Source organism: Schistocerca serialis, chromosome 3 (assembly GCF_023864345.2).
Source record: "Schistocerca serialis cubense isolate TAMUIC-IGC-003099 chromosome 3, iqSchSeri2.2, whole genome shotgun sequence".
Taxonomy (NCBI): Eukaryota; Metazoa; Arthropoda; class Insecta; order Orthoptera; family Acrididae; genus Schistocerca; species Schistocerca serialis.
The window spans coordinates 854780078-854793503 of NC_064640.1; positions in this window are offsets into that span (position 1 = coordinate 854780078).

The window sequence follows — 13426 nt, forward strand, 5'->3', positions numbered from 1 at the left end:
ATTACTGATTTCACCCTATAACAAAAATTTAACTAGGAATGGTCAAAATAAATTAGGAAATTAATTACATATACAAAAGTAGGCACAAAATTAGACCTCGTGCTATATTCCTTAAGACGGAGGGCCAGCATTTCTCTTTTATGGAAATGCAGATTATATTCATACATGTAAAGGTAACTAGGCAAAAATTAAAATAAAAATAATTTAAGGAGACAGGTGGAAAAATAAGCGACGAAGTAAAGAGATCCCAGCTTGCTTCGTCACAAATGCTTAAGGCCTTGAACATGCACCTATAAAATGACTCTTGGTAAACACTAGCATCACTGTCCACCGCTGCCCATTTACATTGTGAATGCAACATGTTACCAGATTAGCTGATTATATGCTTCACCATTTGACAGCTTAATATTTGCTCAAATGCAGCAGTTTTCACTCCTAGGTGCTTCATTGGCAATGGAGTGGTGTACTCTACACACAAAATTCATGTTACTAATCAGTACATATTTAATTCTTTTCTAATTTGACATACAGTGATGTTATTCTACTTGTGTTTGTTCTTTTCACTCATTCAGTATATCTTTGATTTATTTTCAGAAAGATATCGCAACTTCAGTAGTACCACAACAGAACAACTACAGGAGCGAAATGTACACCTCGCCACTCTAAATTGGGGCCCGCTCATCGCCAGACTGCAGAAGGACGTCTCTGTGAAATAGGATACCCTGGACTGTATTTAAGCTCTTACGGGGTGTGATGGTTACAGAAACATCCGCCAGCTTGTCACAAGCTAGTAATGTTGGTGACTGGGCTGAGGATGTTGTTTTGATCAAGACTGACCCACATCTCGTTTTGGACAATCCCTTCACCACTCCAAATGCTCCACAAAAAACTGAGGCTTCATTGTCATGAAAGACTGCCCATCAGGTCTCGAACATACAAGGTACCGTGGCGAATAAGTTCCGCTGCCATCCTTAGCCTGATGTTCCTTCCATGGTGTGGCCAAGATGGGGAACAATTTGGCGTCGCACTTCTGTGTGTTGAATTGAACTTGTGATCGCTTAGAGACTGCTAGTATTTTACCACCACCAGCAAGAGATGATGGACTACGCTTCATCGTGTGTCATTCGCCCTGATGCCACCCACTCAGACCAAGGGCACTACCCACAGGTGCCACCTAGCCACAGCAAAGGCCACCTGGCAGGACGGCCATTGCCGGACGTCCCGATGCCGCAGGGGGGTGGGTATCTACCCCTTGGCATACATGGGGATTTAATGGTGCAAGCATCAGCAGAGCGATCCCTGTGTGGTCAGGGGGCTACAACCAACACGGTACATGGTGGCCCCACCGCAACAGACTGGCTACCGTGCTGGATATCAGGTGCAAAGAAATCCATGGTCATCGTTGACACAGAAAGCGACACTGCACAATGCATGGTGGAAAACACATCCAGGAAGGTGTCCTCGCCCAATAGATGGGGAATGAGCGGGACTGAGATGCGACAATGAGGAAGTGGGCTAAAGATTTCAATGCACGATGGACATTATGCACCATGTAAGACTCCCTTCCCCAGTTGGCTTGATCTTCGGGAAAATTTTGAAGAATGGAGTTCAAAACCCTACAGGGGACTGTCACATAAAGGCTGAAACGTGGGAAACTCCTTTTAATCGCCTTTTATGACAGGCAGGAATACCTAGGGCGTATTCTTACACCTGGACATGCAGGGGGAGAACCATCAGTGATTTCACCATACAGGCAAAGCAAAGATGACTGATGTGAATCTTCTACTTACTATCTAAACATTTTGGGGATGACTGGAAGAGCATAGGAGATTTAGATTTCTGTGCAAACTTCATTGGTGCAGTTCCTATTGTAACTGGCAGTGAGGAAGGGGTTTGTACATCAGCTTGTGGTTGCTTGAAAGGAGCACGATGACCTTACCAAATATTAAGAGAAACCAAAAGAATGGCCATTCTCAAGATTCTATAAATCAAAATATTTACCAGAAAGACGTGCTGAGTTTGATATGAAATGATTAATGTGACCAAATTTATTGTGTAATAAAAATGTTTTCAAAGACAAATGGCACCAAAAAGGACATCATTAACACTTATTCTACAACAGTAACAAAAATAAATACTTAGTTATGTATTTGCCTCATTAATTTTTTTTTAATTTTTGTATTTGTATTTAGTCATGGCGTATTAAGACCGTCACATTTTCCTTAAATATGAAGAACAGAATTGCAAAACTGATTTCACTTTTTCATGTTTCTAGAAGTACATTTCAAACATAACAACTTCACATTTTAAAATTTGTGAAAAATTTCCCAGGTTACAGGTAATGAATTTTTTTGTCATTATGCAATTTGAAATGATGCTCCCCAGTTACACATAGTGGACAATTTCATAAGACAATGAATTCACGGGCAATGAACATAAGTACATTCTCTCAAAGAATGCATTTTGGACCTTCGGCATTAGTATCTAACTGCATAGATAGTAAATTGAGCCAGATATAGCTTACTGTTGATGCTATTTTTAATGTTGCTGGAAAATATTACAATGTTACTGACAGATAACTACAGGTAAGTTCTTAAATATGCATGGCAGTGTTGTTCCAATTTGATGGGCATTTGGATACCAATTTGAATTTCATTCGTCTCCTGCAACATCAACCTCAATGACATGCAGAGAATGCATCTACATCATAATTATCTAATAAGATGTTTCATGAGACTTTTAGGGGTGCCACTGAATGGGATGAGGGCTTGTGGGAAGTAATCATCACGAATAGTTAAGTAAAATTTCCACAGGCATGATGAATTAACCCCATGCTAATATACAAATGGAGTAACCAATTTCGAATGAGATGTTTACCCTGTTTTTATTTTTCAAGGTAACTGCCACAAGACGTACATTCTTCCCAGACTACTCCCCGTGCCATTTCTTCCTGTGTGCACCTCAAGGGCAAAGACCATATTCCTTGATTTCTAACAACCGAATTGAGAAAGTGCACCACCACAGTTAATGAAAATGGTAGACTATATCTGCTAGAAAGAACTCGGGGGAAAAAAATGGGACTAAGACTTTAACACCTGTGATGTTTCTAATGGGTCTCATACCTGGTACCTCACACATTTCAAATTCTCGTTACAGAGATAATGTTAGGATAATGTATTTCTTTGTTTATTTTAGATGAAAATATGGCCTTCCAGAACTTCCAGTTTCTGTTCACCTTATACACTGAAGTGACAGAAGTCATGGGCTACCCCCTAATATATTGTCAGACCACCTTCTGCCTGACGTAGTGCAGCAACTTTATGTGGCATGGATTCAGAAAGTCATTAGAAGTTCCCTGCAGAAATATTGAGCCATGCTGCCTCTACAGCCACCCATGATTCTGAAAGTGTTGCTGGTGCAAGATTTTGTGCACAAACTGATGTCTTAATTTTGTACCGTAAATGCTTGATGGGATTCATGTCAAGTGATCCAGGTGGCCAAATCATTTGCTCAAATTGTGTAGAATATTCTTCAAACTAATCATGAACAGTTGTGGTGTGGTGATATGGTCAATTGTCATCCACAGAAATGAAGTCCATAAATGGTTGCAAATGGCCTGCAAGTAGCTGAACATAACCATTTCGTCAACCATTGGTTCAGCTGGACCAGAGGATCCAGTCCAGTCTGTGTAAACTCAGTCCACACCATTTTGGAGTCACAAACTGCTTGCACAGTGCCTTGTTGATAACTTGGGTCCATGGCTTCATGGGGTCTGCACCACACTAGAATCCTACCTTCAGCTCTTACCAACTGAAACAGGGACTCATCTGACCTGGCTACAGTTCTCCAATCATCTAGGGTCCAATCAATGTGGTCATGAGCCTAGGAGAGGCACTGCAGTCTATATCGTGCTGTTAGCAAAGGTACTCCTGTCGGTTGTCTCCTGCCATAGCCCATTAACACCATATTCCACCATGCTGTCCTAACGGATACATTCATCATGTCCCACAACAGTTTCTGCAGTTATTTCATGCAGTGCTGTTTGTCTGTAAGCACTGACAACTCTATGCTGCATTTGTCAAGAATGTATACCGAGTTCCTTTAATACTTTGTTCTTATCTTCCTTCCTCATTCTTTCTTCTTCTTGTCTACTAACAGCTTATCTTATTAAGAAAGAAAATGATGCACTGAGACACTGGAATGTCCATTAATATGATGGCTGCCATGAGGTCATAGCAGAGCCTCACCCCTAACACTGTGTGCCTGGTTTGGCCTGGTGGTGAAACATCCATCACTATGCATGTGGCAGTCAACATGTTAAAAGTCACACACACTATTAAGACTTTTTTTCATTTCTTCCCCTCGTCTCCCCTCTCCACCTCTAAGGAACTATACATCTAAAAATTTATTCACAGTGCTAGAAAAGAAATAAAATAACAGTTTACAATGCTTGCACTTCAAGATGACAATCACTTGAAATGATGTCATGTAGCTGACCACACATTTCATGTCTTAAAGAAGTTAGACTTCACATCTTTCAAGACTGGCACTGAACTTCAATTAATTTCCTCCTGAATTTGGTCCTTCATTTCCTGGATGGTGTTTGGTGGGTCCACTGGAAGATCTGAGATTTCAAATGACCCCAAAGGAACAAATCACATACTGGAAGGTCAGGGGGTCTTGGAGGCCAGGAAATGTCCCCACTGTTGGAGATCAGATGACCAGGAAAGATGTTCTGCAGCATGTTAATGGAATGCTGCAAGGTATGGTCTTGTTGAAAGAATGTCTCTAAAGTTACAGGAAGTTGTCACATTAGGGTGTGTTTCACTATGTGAACATAATGTTTTGTATTCATGGTACCGGCATTAGCACAGTTGTCTTAGAAGAAATAGCACCCAACAATTCCAAACATTAATATACTGCACCACACCACCACTTTATGACTGAAGTTGTGTTTCATGAAGCATTTCAGGATTTTCACATGATCAGTCGCTAAAGTTTTGCTTGTTAGCAAAGCCTGACACCTCATCATTCATTGTCAGATTGTTGCACAGACGTGGTGGTGTTGAACCCCAAAAATTTCTGGTGAAAGAATAATATTTTCAGGAGCTCATTTGCATCAGTTTTTTGCACTATCTGAACTTTGTATAGGTAGTTTTGTAGTTCTTTGTGCTATATTCACCACACACTGCAATCTGTTGCGTCAAGTTTCAGCACGTGCTTTTGTGCAGAATGCCTGGAATTTCGGCTGAAGGCTTCTTCCATTCTTGCAACATTCTCTAGTGTACACACCCATTTTGTGCTTCCATCCCTCTTTTGCACCTCATCACCCATTTCCTCAAAGTTCTGTACCTGTACTTTGATAGCATGTGCTGATGGGACAGGGGCATGACTTGCGAGATTGTAATGAGTACAAAAAACACACTGCGTAGCTGCTTAGTTGTCATTTTTGGAAATCACCTTCGTGGCAACAACACGTTGTTCACTGGCCTATGATGGCATCTCCACTGAACACAAATATCAGGGTCAGTGGCATCACTCCCGTTTTGTGATTCCTACTTCCAGTGTTGCCAAATCTCTCATTTCACTGCCGCACCTGTTGTTTGTTATTTTACCTTCCATATCCAAAGCTGAAGAACCAATGCATGTGTATATGACATTGGTAAGTGCATCAAGTGATCTTCAGTGGTTTCAGTTGTAGTTTTCATGTTCATGTTTCATTAATATTCCTGATGCACACTTAATTGTGAGATCATAATGCAATGGACAATATGGAGATACTACTGTACCTGAAAAATAAACTTACTTCCTTACTACTTTATTTTCCAAAAGGCTAAATTACTGCCTCAGATTAATTTTACAAGTAGTTAGCAAAGTTTGTGTCAAATGTTATCAAACAGTGTTTTTTCCAAAGATTGTAGCCAATGGATTATACTCTCAGCCAATATTGCAACTTATTTTTACTCTCTGCATAGGACATTACATTACAATGAAATAAACACAAGTGACCTCAACTTACAACATTAGTCTTCCTTCTTCTCTGACTTTTGAACTATGAAAATGAAATGTGCATATGGCATATTTTGCCAGGGGTACCCTTTCAGGGAGTTTGTCAGCTGCAAGTCGTTTTAGTTGATTTCATTTTGATGACTTACATGCTGGTATTGATGAGGACAAAACAATACCCAGTCCCCAAGCAGAGGAAACTGCTGACTCTGCTGGTAATCAAATCCAGGCCCCTTAAATGTCATTCAGCCACACTGACCACTAAACTATGAAGGTGGGAGTGAACTATGAAATGCAGTTAAAAAAAGTTCATAATTGAAGTATCAAAAATTTCAGTTATATGCTTAAAGTAATTAGACATCACTTTTGATTATAGATCTTCACAGTTGTTAATTTACAAGATATGTCCACAAAGCAAGTTCCATTTGGTTATATAAAACAAACGTGCACAGACACAGACAAAAAAAATATTTATTGTAAAAAATCTGCAACTGTTAAACTACTTTTTTACATAGCTTCTAAAATTTTGTAGACACTTGTCATACCGTGGCACAAATTTTTGTATGCCTTCTTCATAGAAGGTTGCCACCTGTGTATTCAACTATGTGGTAACATGTTCTTTTAGCTTGTCATTATCATTGAAGTGTTGACTACCAAGGACAGATTTTAGGTGTAAGAAGAGAGCTAGGAGCAAGGTCTGGGCTGTACAGAGGATGATCAAATGCATCCCAGTGAAATTCTCATAAGAGCTGTGAGGTGGGGGAAAAAACACCACCTTTTGACAGTAATCCTTGGCGCTTGTTCTGTATTGCACGGCACAATTTCTTGATGGTCTCTCAGTAACCATGTGCATTGATCTCTTACCATGAGGCCAATCAATCAGTCAATCAGCAAAATGCCTTTTCTGTCCCAAAAAACGGTGCACATGACTTTTAGAGGTGTCAAGATTTGCTTAGGCTTAACCTTTGTTGGGGATGAAGTGTGCCTCCATTCCATTGATTGCTGTTTTGTTTCAGGGGTGTCTTACATTACCCAAGTTTCATCTCTCAGTAACCATGTGCATTGATCTCTTACCATGAGGCCAATCAATCAGTCAATCAGCAAAATGCCTTTTCTGTCCCAAAAAACGGTGCACATGACTTTTAGAGGTGTCAAGATTTGCTTAGGCTTAACCTTTGTTGGGGATGAAGTGTGCCTCCATTCCATTGATTGCTGTTTTGTTTCAGGGGTGTCTTACATTACCCAAGTTTCATCCCCCCCCCCCCCCCCCATGACTATCCGAGAAAGAAAACCATTGATTTCTTCACTGTACTGTGTCAAAAACTGAAGTGCACTGCCCATCCATTGTTTTTTGTGTTTTTCAGCAAGAAATTTGGGTACCCAACATGAGCAAAGTTTCTGAAATTCCAGTTTTTCATAACAATTTCATGAATTAGTGATAGTGAGATTTGCAGAACTTTTATAGCAAGGGCACTAAGTGTAAACTTATGGTTGTGCTTAATCTTCTCTTCAATAGTGTGAACCAGTTCATCAGTAACCACAGACGGGCGTTCACTCCATTCTTCATCATGAACTTGATCACGTCCTTCATTTAACAGTCTGACCCATCTTCTAACCATTGAATCACTCATAGCATTTTGTCCATAAACCTCACAGATTTGCCAATGAATTTCCTTTGGTTTAACTTTCTTTGCATTTAGAAAATGAATCGCAGATCTGATTTCACACGTGACGGCATTTTCAATTATGGCTGACATTATAAAGAAGCACTACAAAGGACATGTCGGCAGTAGCAATTTGAAAATGGCTTACATGTCTTCTCATTGAGGCAGAGTAACTGCCGTGCATGCTCGGAACTGCGATCGTAGCACTGCCGCAGATAGAAATAGAAACGGAACTTAATTTGTGGACTACCCTCGTATTATTCAGTGTGGTCATTTAAAGATACAGAAGGGATGAAATTATCATGACTAGACCTTTGAAAATATATTTCTCATTTATCTGAAACAACTCTGTATCTTTATAGTAATTCTACTTTTTTAATAAAAATAAGGAAATGTGATTTTTGGATTATCTTAGAAGAGAATAATTTACAATAAGCACTGTAACTACACACACCTCAAGTGGAGGGTCATTACTACAGTAGCACCGGCAATGCCTGAATGATAAATTCTGATTTAAAGACACTGTAGTTAGGTCACTATTCCCATTTAATTCTGTTCTTTGATGTGGCCAGTATTCATGAAGAACATATTTCTGTCAGTCTAATGTGATATTTTATAGTTTTAAACAAATGAAATGGTAGTTACATCCCAAAAACAACATTGTGGTGTACATACAGAAGGGAAAAATCAGGGTTAATAGCACTGGGGGGAGTTTAAAATATTGCTTCTTTGGAAACAGCTCATACAAAATAATACCAGTTTTTAAACTAAATATAGCATCACCTGGTTCCTTTAGCGGCTGTGAGGAAGTACATGAACAATGAGTATTATGCAACTATTTTTTAACACTGGTACAGTTTTAAGAAAATCTGCACACGAAAGAAATATTTTATGTACATCATGTTCCTAGCCAAGCATGTTACTCATATTCACTATCCATCAGAACTGCTAAAAACAGTTAAAGTTCAGTACGCAGATTATTTCTCCCTGATAAGCTCGGCAATATTTACAGTTAACAGTGACTAAAATAGCTTTTTATGGATTTAAAATTTTTATTCAGTCATTGTCAGAGGAACAATACAATTCGTTTCTACATCTAATGTTCTCAAAGACTCACACTATTTACTGACAACAGAAGTAAAATTATGCATCTTTCCATAGTATAGTTAACACCATAATCTTGAATTATGATGGAAATAAATTTTTTCAAGTCTCTGTTCCTTTTTACCTACATTTTAGCCCAAGAAATATTTTATACTTCAGCTAAAGCCAATGACTGATGTAGAAATATCTAGTAGGTGTTACACAAAATATATAACAGGAAAAACAAAAAGAGTCATTAAGATGAAAAGTTCTCCTCATGCAGATCTTCTCAAAGAGTGGGTCTGCCTATCACATTTATGATGGATTTACTAATAACCTCATTTGTTTTACTTTTAGCCATCTGAGGGCCTATTAGTATTAAATTTTTAAAAATGAAAAAGTGATTTTTGATGAACAATCAATATTAGTCAGCAGAGAAAGTAATATTTCAATAATTTACTTGAATTTGCAAGATGAGCACCAAACTTCTGCCTGATACATGATACCCACAGTTAACAAATGTCACAGTACAGATTATAAACCAATACATAATAATAATCTTTCACACAAATAAGAAGATATAAGTAATGTCATTATGTTGAGTCATAATTAGAAAAACATGGCGTAAGAGCAAAAAATAAAAGAATTAGAAACTATCAAAGCAAGTTCATCCCCCCCTCCCCTTCCCTTTTCAATAGGCAATTACATTTTAAAATCAAAGGTTTACTGTCAGTCATGAATCACAGCAGTTTGACAGCCTCCAGATTATCATGGCTTTCCAAAGCTGCTAAGGCTGCATATGATATGATGTGTTATTTCTTCATTAATTTTCATTTTATTGACAATGAATCATTCTTTGATGTCAAATGTGATTGTCTGTATGAGACACTTGGAAAACACACACACACACACACACACACACACACACACACACACACACACACACACACTTAATAGGGAGCATGTCCACCGTTTTCACATGGATAACAGCGGTGAGGTGACACATAATGGCATGTAAGCAGTGAGGTCTTGGTAGGTCACTGTAGGGAGCTGGCAATACACCTGCACACCCAAGGCACCCGATTTCCATAAATTCCAGGGGGGGGGGGGGGGGATGACCTCTGATGCCACGTTCAATCAGGTTCAGTTCTGGCTAATTGAGGTGGCCAGCACATCAATTGGAACTCACCACTGTGTTCCTTGAACCATTCTGTCACACTCATGGCCCTGTGATATATCACATTATCTTTTTGAAAAATGCCACTGCTGTCGGTAAACATGATTGTCATGAAGGGGTACATGTAGCCTGCAACCAATGTACGATACCCCTTATCTATCATGGCCTAGCGTAAGCTCCACTGGACCCGTGAGTGTCTACTTGAATGTACCCCAAAGCATAATGGAGCCACTGCCAGCTTGTCTCCATTCCAAGTGAAGGTGTAAAGGAGATGTTCCACTGGAAGATGACAGATTTGCACCCACCCATTGGCATGATGATGATGGCATCGGGATTCAATGCTCTGCCACTGCACCAATGTACAGTGCCAATGGTCACTTGCTCTTTTCAATTGTAGTTGTTGATGTTGTGGTGTTAACATTGGCATATGGTTGGGTCATTGGCTGCAGAGGCCCATCATTACGAGTGTTCAGTGCACTGTGTGTTCAGACATACTTGTACTCTGCCTAGTATTTAAGACTGAGGATTGTTTTGCTACAGTTTACTGCCTGTTCTGTTTTACCAGTCTGCTCAGCCTACAACGTCCGACATCTGTTATGAGTGGCAGTCCCTCAACCCCATGACGTTTGGATGTGGTATCACCATGTGTTGAAGGCAATCACCACAGCACTTCTCAAATACCTGACAAGTTGTGGAGTTTCCAAAATGCTCATGCTGAGCCTCAGGCCATTACCATCTGCCCTCACTGCTCTCAGTGAAACTCAGACTGCGCACCTTCCCCATTCTACACGCGCGCGCGCACACGCACACATGCACACACAGTGTGTGTGTGTGTGTGTGTGTGTGTGTGTGTGTGTGTGTGTGTGTGTGTGTGTAGCAGTCATTCCTCACGAGGTGACACTGCTATTGATGGAAGGTTGGTGACCATAATGTTCTGTGCATGTCAACCAGTAACTTGCAATATCTCTGTAAAACAATGGTCAAATTACATTATCATGGCGAGTCCCAACAATTTAAAAAATTATATTATTTCTGACAAAAATCACTTACACAGAACGGACAGAAAGAAAGAAGTTAACTTGATTTCTTTATCATCACAGTAATTTCTTTTGTATGGTTGATATGGATATTGTGAAAAAGCTAAAATGTTTAAAAAAATGAGACCATACTAACTGATACCCATATGAAATGAAACAGAAAATCCATTTTTAAATATCCTTATCAGGATACAACTCCTTATTTACCTTTTAACATGAAATGCCTTAGTCTGAATGGAAATCTCTAGCTAAATAATAACAAAGGCTTGCTGGATGCCCATTATGCACATAGTAACTAGTACAAATTTGATACTAAAAACCAGTCATATCTGTAAATCACTTACACATAGCAGATCTGATATTCATTTACATGGCAGTACTGGCCAGGAACCAAATTCTTGTAACAACTTCCACACTTATATTTGTACTGTTCATTTACAGACAAACCACATTATGATTACAACAAAGTAATTTGGCACTCATAAGTGGCTGGAAGTATCTTGTCACTAAAAAAAGGAAAATAAAAAAAGCAGTCCTGCCTGAGTACAGGAGATACAACTTTACATTTAAGAGGCCTGGAGTAAATTATAATAGATACCTAGTTTTCAGACACTGAGGAATGACTGCAAATGAAAAACAAGATCATCCTGAAATTAATCACACAAGTTTTACCTAAGTGTTAATGAGGAACAGATGATGAAGAAGCAGTATAAGAGGAATAAGGTGGCGAGATAAACAGAATACCAAAGATACGATAGAAATTTTTCTTTCATATTAGGCAAAAGTGAGAATACGGAGGAACAATCAATGTCCTTGAAAGAAAAATGACTTGTGTATTTCAGTTTCTTCATGGTTACTGATCTGTCAGATGACAACATTTTATTTCTCTGTCTCCTGAACCCTATTTTTCTTGAAATAATTTTAACAAAAAGGAATAATAGTCTAGTAGTGCCATGACATTTAAATAAACCATCATTGTGGAGAATTAAGAGAGCTTAAAACACTGCTCCACATAGTATATACACATTCTTTGACTTTTAGAACAAAATTTTGATTTCACAGATAGAGGAGGAAAAATGACAGTTGTGTTACAAGTAAACAAAGTTGTCATGACAACATCTGTTTTTACATCTGCAAATATTTGTTGTTGACAGTGATTTAGGACATTATACAGATCCAAACACACACACACACACACACACACACACACACACACACACACACACACACAAACAAAACCCCAGTACCTCCACCCCTTTCCCCCCCCACTCGCACATGAAAGCCAAACATTAATCACATATTTCAACAAAAGCCATATGTACACAAATTGCAAACATTTTAAATAATTATAAAAGATATTTTATATATAATATTTTTGATGAACAAAAAAACTGTAAGCAGATAGATTAACATAATAACGATATATTAAGAATGAAATGAATATTAGAGTGAAGGAATAAAGAAGTTTACATTTATAGGATGCTGATGACTGTTTAACATTAAATACATATCTCATTACAATTTTTACATTTATTACTTCAGAACCCAGATCTCCAGAAGGAAATCTATGTAAACCTTGTAGTAGGGCACATTTCTGTTTTCCTGATGAACACTACTCTCACAAGTTGAAACTTTCTTCAGCGTTGGTAGGTTCAACACCTCTGGTACTTCTATATCTTCAAGCTTGATTTTTGATGGATTAAAAGGAAATCTTACTGAGAACATGAATTTTGTGTCCATCAGCAATGTGGCCTGCAAGAGCAACAAGGTTATGCAAATAGTGATGAATAAAATACACAACATGAACCAGTGTACTTCCATAGCAAAACACACACACACACACACACACACACACACACACACACACACACACACACACACACACACACACACTCTTCTGGAGGGGAGTTGGTGTATTCCTTTACCACAATGAGCAGTTATGGGTACCAGGAAATGCTTGCGGTATGCAGCACCATATTGCACAAAATCTATTCACAGCTAACATGTGGGTGGGTTTGGTCAGTGAGTGCTTCATTGAGCAGTACCTTTTACCATCCCACTTATTATCAGACTTTTCTGGAACAGGTTCTTCCCAGTTCGCTTGAAAATGCTACAGTAAATGTGACGCACAGCATGTGGTTCCAGCATAATGGAGTGCATGCTCATTTTGGATTGGCTATTCATAGGTGTTTGAATAAGTCATTATTGCATTAATTGATTGGGCATGGTGGACCAGGTCACTCGATTTGAGTCTTGGTTTCTTTCTGTGAGAGCCATGAAATCTCTCATGTATCGTAAGCTTGTGTAGTCTGAAATGGATCTCGTCACAAGAATTTTCTTTGCAGGTGTTGCAATCAAAGAAACTTCTGGTGTGTTTGACCATGTCTGGCAGTCAATGCATACTTTGATTTCATCATTGTTGAATGCTAAAATTATACTTTTATACTTGATGCTTGCCA